We start from the raw sequence: 6,928 nt of genomic DNA on the forward strand, positions 1-6,928 counted from the left end.
GCGTTATACAGCTAACAATGTCGCTAATGAGACCTCTATTCTGCCCGAAAAGTTCTCTCAAAAACGCCAACAATACTCAATTTACATATCGTGACCTGCAGATTAACCAAGAATGAGTGATTTTCCTATTACAGTATGAGAGCTAACGTCGAGGAAATACTTTTAGTAACACGGCGCCTTGGTCACAAAGGTACTACAGCTCTTGACATACTGAGCGGCTGCTGCATCATCTCTAAGTTGGTACAAGTTTGTCCTAGATTACAAATAATGCCTCTCACTTGTATAGCAGAAGTTGTGGCCATAAGCCGAGAAGTTGGTCAACTTTGACTCCAAGACACGACAATATGCACGTTTGCTCCCAGCATGTTTTATCTGAGGAATGAAGATTGTTAAACAGGAAATACAAACCTTATGCTGAAACTTATAAACATCCCAGTGAGACCAGACATTGTGTGATTGTTTTATTATGTTCGTAGAATGCATTTCCTGTTTAGGACTTAGCAGTAATGCAGAATGATGGATCTGCTTATCACTCTGCTTCTAAAACATGTAGCTCATCATCCGAATTTTCGGACTGAAGGAGATAAAAGTTCTGGTTCATCATTTGCCCCAAAGTAGTCATTGCTGTCTCTCATGAAGTCTGCTACAGTGGCGGGCCGTGCATTTCCCACCGAGGCCTTCAGTGATGTCCTACTTAGTCCGACTTCAATAAATACCTCTAAAAATACCATCATTTCTGTCACCAAAGCTGGAGAAACACTTTACAGAAACACATTTGGGCACTACTCCGCATCGAATCACCTCAATCGTGTACAAAACGGCCTATTTTTGGCACATTTAAAAATAAAAAAACCTGCATCAGCAATTAAAACTGTCAAAATTTAAATAATTGGAAAAAAAAACTATTAAACGTGAAAAAATTAGGAAATTAAATATTTCAACTCACAATTTGTAACACCTATCCGACACCAGTGGTGCCGCTTTATTCGAGTGGAAGTGGCGGGCAAACCATCTGACCGCGGGGACAGCTTCACTAGCTTCTGGGGTCGGCTGACCTCGTCTCACAAAGATGTAGTGTCTCTTTAAATATTCTTCTTGAAAATTGCCGTGCAAATACATATCTGCCACCTAATCAATGTTTTGCTCTCCTTTGTGGGTTAAAAAGTGAGCACCGTATTTTTCGGACTATAAGTCGCATTTTTTTTCATAGTTTGTCCGGGGGTGCGACTTAATACTCAGGAGCGACTTATGTGTGAAATTATTAACACATTACCGTAAAATATCAAATAATATTATTTAGCTCATTCACGTAAGAGACTAGACGTATAAGATTTCATCGGATTTAGCAATTAGGAGTGACGGATTGTTTGGTAAACGTATAGCATGTTCTATATGTTATAGTTATTTGAATGACTTTTACCATAATATGTTACGTTAACATACCAGGCACGTTCTCAGTTGGTTATTTATGCCTCATATAACGTACACTTATTCAGCCTGTTGTTCACTATTCTTTATTTATTTTAAATTGCCTTTCAAATGTCTATTCTTGGTGTTGGGTTTTATCAAATAAATTTCCCCAAAAAATGCGGCTTATACTCCAGTGCGACTTATATATGTTATTTTCCTTCTTTATTATGCATTTTCGGCCGGTGCGACTTATACTCCGGAGCGACTTATACTCCGAAAGATACGGTACCGGTGATTCCTCTGCTGGCCGGGCATGGCTAGAATCCTGCTTTCGCAAATCTCAACTTGTGACTGGATACTCACTTAAGAATGACAAATGAGTATCCAATCACAGTCACGTTTAACGTAAGGCTACCTAGATGGGCTACTGTCAACAACTCGTGATCTGATTGGCTATCGCAACTGTCTATCAACTGAATGTCCTCCGTTTGTTTACACCGCACAGACCGCCGCTAAAGTTGATTCAGAAGGCCACCGGCAGAATTCACACAGCTGAATTCTGATTGGATAAAAACTCTTAACGTAAAACCAGGTAACACTGACAAATATTTTTATATATTTATGGAAAGTAAATTAAAAATACAATTAATGTTTATCAATTTATGATCATGAAGAGAATGCCTTGCTGGCCATGACGGCACACCACTGGTCTACTATGATTAGTTGTTGTTGTTGTTAAATCTGTATTGTAAAGTTCAAATTTGAATGACAATGAAGGAAGTCTAAGTCTAAAAGAAATAGTAAACGCTGTAATGCACTCTGCGAAATCAATCCCCCGAACCCCCCCCAAAAAAGTTATGCCAATGTTTAAAATGGCCAAAATACGTAAATATACATGTTATTAGGAATTTTCCTATTACTACATTACATATATATTTACGGCGTGTAATTAAAACTTTAAAAGGAGGTTTTTGGACGTTCCATTAACAATCACTGCAGTTCCTTCCTAACAGAACCCAACACCAAACCTGCGGGGCCTTTTCTATTCTGATTTCCAGAGTGGAACTGTCATAGGATGCCACCTGGGCAACAAATCGAGTCGTGAAATGTCCTCCCTCCTAAATATTCCAAAATCAACTGTCGGCTTTATTATAAGAAAATGGAAGAGTTTGGGAACAACAGCAACTCATCCATGAAGTGGTAGGCCACGTAAACTGACAGAGAGGGGTCAGCGGATGCTGAAGCGCATAGTGCAAAGAGGTCGCCGACTTTCTGAACAGTCAGTTGCTACAGAGCTCCAAACTTCATGTGACCTTCCAATTAGCCCACGTACAGTACGCAGAGAGCTTCATGGAATGGATTTCCATGGCCGAGCAGCTGCATCTAAGCCGTACATCACCAAGTCCAATGCAAAGCGTTGGATGCAGTGGTGTAAAGCACGTCACCACTGGACTCTAGAGCAGTGGAGACGCCTTCTCTGGAGTGATGAATCACGTTTTTCCATCTGGCAATCTGATGGACGATTTTGGGTTTGGAGGTTGCCGGGAGAACTGTACATTTTTGACTGCATTGTGCAGAGTGTGACATTTGGTGGAGGAGGAATTATGGTGTGGGGTTGTTTTTCAGGTGTTGGGCTTGGTCTTTTAGTTCCAGTGAAAGGAACTTTGAATGCTCCAGGATACCAAAACATTTTGGACAATTCCATGCTCCCAACCTTGTGGGAACAGTTTGGAGCGGGCCCCTTCCTCTTCCAATATGACTGTGCACCAGTGCACAAAGCAAGGTCCATAAAAGACATGGATGACAGAGTCTGGTGTGGATGAACTTGACTGGCCTGCACAGAGTCCTGACCTGAACCCGATAGAATACCTTTTGGGATGTATTAGAACAGAGACTGAGAGCCAGGCCTTCTCGACCAACATCAGTGTGTGACCTCACCAATGCGCTTTTGAAAGAATGGTGGAAAATTCCTATAAATACACTCCACAACCTTGTGGACAGCCTTCCCAGAAGAGTTGAAGCTGTAATAGCTGCAAAAGGTGGACCGACATCATATTGAACCCTATGGGTAAAGAATGGGATGACACTTCAAGTTCATATGTGAGTCAAGGCAATATAGTGTATCTTTACCTTTGATTATTTTATGTTGATAAACACTGGCTGTTTTATTATTATACTGTATGTATTTTTATGATTATGATCATATTTTCTTTTGATTATGTGTAAGTGTCTTTAAGTACCTTTTTAAAAGTGTTATATTATTATTAGAGTGCACAAAAAAGAGAAAGATATGGGTTCTTGTCTCACAAAGGGCTTGGGAATAATTGGTCAAATAAATACGACAAATGCAGTTCCCTTTTAATGATAAACCACAGTAAAACTCCCGATGATTAGTATTATAGTTTGAAAGTACTTGTCATGATCCGTTGCCCGGATCATGTTTGTTTAGTTTTTTGACTCCCAGTTCCTGCTTTGTGCACCCTTGGGTTTGTTTTAGTTGCCATGGGTGCAAATTAGTTTCACCTGCCTCTGATTAGTGTTCCGGATGCTCACCTGCTCCCGGGCACTAATCAGAGAGCTACTTATTCCTGTTTTTCGCTACACTCGGTCTGGCTTTCATGTTTGCACTACGCAACAGTGACGACGTCTACCATTTGCTTCCATGCAACATGTTACGATAAGTATTTCTACGATCTTTGATTCCTGTTCCTGTGCTAAGCTCCGCCATAGCTCCCACGCTATCGGCACACTTTTCTGTCTTTTTGCATGTTTCATGGACAATTATCATTGTCTCACCTGCACCTTGCCTCCAGAGTTCCTGCCGCCAATGTTCCCTCTAATTTTTCACGTGTGTGAGCAAACGCAAAAACTCCCTGAGCATTCAGTGGAGCCCATGTGAGCAACATCAGACGTGCACACTGTGGCTACACCAGCAGCACACCTGTCCCAAACCTGACTAAATAACAAGTTCAATCTCCATCCATCCATCCATTTTCTACCCCTTGTCCCTTTCGGGGTCGCGGGGGGTGCTGGAGCCTATCTCAGCTGCATTCGGGCGGAAGGCGGGGTACACCCTGGACAAGTCCCCACCTCATCGCAGGGCCAACACAGATAGACAGACAACATTCTCTTATTATTATAATCAAATGACAGCAGTCATTTCCATGAGGTTATTTTCTAATATAAGTGTTTAGGCCCACTTACAATAACAAAAAATATTGTTTTTCATGAACTGTGTACTTGTATTGTTTGTCTGGGTGGAGGTCCTGTTTTGGAAATAATTTGTACCCCTTTTAGACATTGCATTTAGTTCCCATTAAAACATTCACATGTTGCACAATGAGATGTAAGCAGGGGATCATGTGTACATTCCTGCAACTTCCTGTTTGTAAAAAATATATTTTTATTAGTATTTATTTAATATACTAACAGCATTTCATGATTAATATTTATAAATTAAGATTCCTAATAAATGACACTAGAATAAGCCCACATTTGATTGGTAAATCATAGTGTAACGACCTGGAATGACACTTTATGTGTGGTGTTGGAGTTGTCCGACTTTTTGTGTGGCTGTAAACGCATCACTGGCTAAGTGCCATATGTGCATGTGTTGGCGCAAGTAAGAAAGAGCGAGCGGCTGCTGTTGATATAACAAAGTTGCTTTTGGTCTGGTTTGTACTGCAGAAAATGACCACTTTTGCTAGATATAATTTTTTTTACTAATGTTTTGGTGATGTGTTTATGGCCGACAATAAAGAGTTTTGCTCAGTAAAGTGATCGATGGAATTCATGTCCTCAAAGCATCTCGACAGACGTTACAATATTTGAACAATGATGAGGAAAACTGTTTTCTCTGTCGTGTCCGTGTCGTGTCGAAAATTGTTATGCGCTTATTTTTTTTTTGGATTTTGTGCGCAGCATAGATTTGCGCAGAGGACGCTTGAGCAGTGCGCAATTGCACAAGTGCGCACCTTAGAGGGAACATTGCCTGCCGCATCTTGGGAGAACGATCCGCGTAGTAAAATAAATAATATAAAATAAGTAAACTCACAGACCGGTGATACTGCTTATTTACTGGGGAAGCAAGTGAACATGCAAATGGCTGGCTATCTTAATTGCTAACATGACTATAAGAGAAATTAATATCTTTCCCCATTAAAAAAAACAACATAACCCAATCAAAACTTGTATAAAGACACTGTTAGCCCAGAGTGATAGATTTATACACAGAGTAATATGATGACATGAACTCGCACGACGCCACATCAAGAGAAAATGAAGCGCAGAACGCTCGTTTTGCCTTTATCATTAAAAAAAAAAAAACCTTTACAAAGTAACATGGAAGAAAATAAACATATTCAAACACTCAGGCTCTTACTAACAAGCCAGAATGATATTTAATGTTTGTTTTGCCACAAAAGTATATTGTGTGTTAACATTATCCATTTTATTTTTAATACAATTTGATTAAAATGTTTCAGTGTGTGTAAAAGTAATTTTTGAGCACATTCAAAAATACCGCGATAATAATAATAACCGTGATAATATTGGTCACAATAGCGGTGATGTCATTTTCATATTGTTACATCCCTACAATAATGTCCTCTCCCAATAGCCATGCTTTTATTGGCTGCACAAGTAAAAATAGTTCATTGTTTTACTTTTTCCTTTGTCGTTGTTCCCCTCTAAACCAGGGAGGCTCCTGGCCCACTTTGAGTAGTTTTAATTGTTTACATTTAACTTTCGGTTTTGTTTTCAGTCACATATCATGAGTTATTTGTTCACTCCCTCCCCCAAAACCCCAGAGAGAGGGTCGTCAAGGTTTCATTTTCATTTTGTCCATGTCAATAATCCTTTCACTTTCATTTGTACTCCCATTACACATGATTTACCAGAAACCATGCATGGAAATACATCCTATCTTTAAGTAATTGATGAATTCCCTTTTTCCTATCGCTTAAGTGTGAGCTGGAACCTAATCTTTGAACACCCTGGACTGGTCATTCATGAACATATTGTAAACAGTCATATGGAGATGATGCAAACACTCCAACCGCAGAGCCAACTAACACAAAACCAAACTTTTAATGTTTTGTTCAGATATTGGCACATATAAACATATTTACATTGGATTGGGTTTTTTTAATCACATTTCAGGGTTTTAGCTGTGGCCCTAATACTCCTTCATAATTATTAACAAAGATTTTTTTGTGGACCCTGCAAGAGAAAGTGAAAGTAACAATATCCTAGGGCGGGGGTCAGCAACCCGCGGCTCATGAGCCGCATGCGGCACTTTAGTGCAGCCCTAGTGGCTTCCTGGAGCAGTAAAATCTTCCACTCCTTCTTTTGTCTCATTTTGTCCACCAAAAGTTTTATACTGTGTATGAATACACAAAGGTGAGCTTTGTTGATGTTATTGACTTGTTGGGAGTACTAATCAGGCACATTTGGTCAGAGCATGACTGCAAGCTAATCAATGCTAACATACTACTTAGGCTAGCTGTATGTACATATT

Source organism: Entelurus aequoreus, linkage group LG18 (genome assembly GCF_033978785.1).
Source record: "Entelurus aequoreus isolate RoL-2023_Sb linkage group LG18, RoL_Eaeq_v1.1, whole genome shotgun sequence".
NCBI classification, from domain to species: domain Eukaryota; kingdom Metazoa; phylum Chordata; class Actinopteri; order Syngnathiformes; family Syngnathidae; genus Entelurus; species Entelurus aequoreus.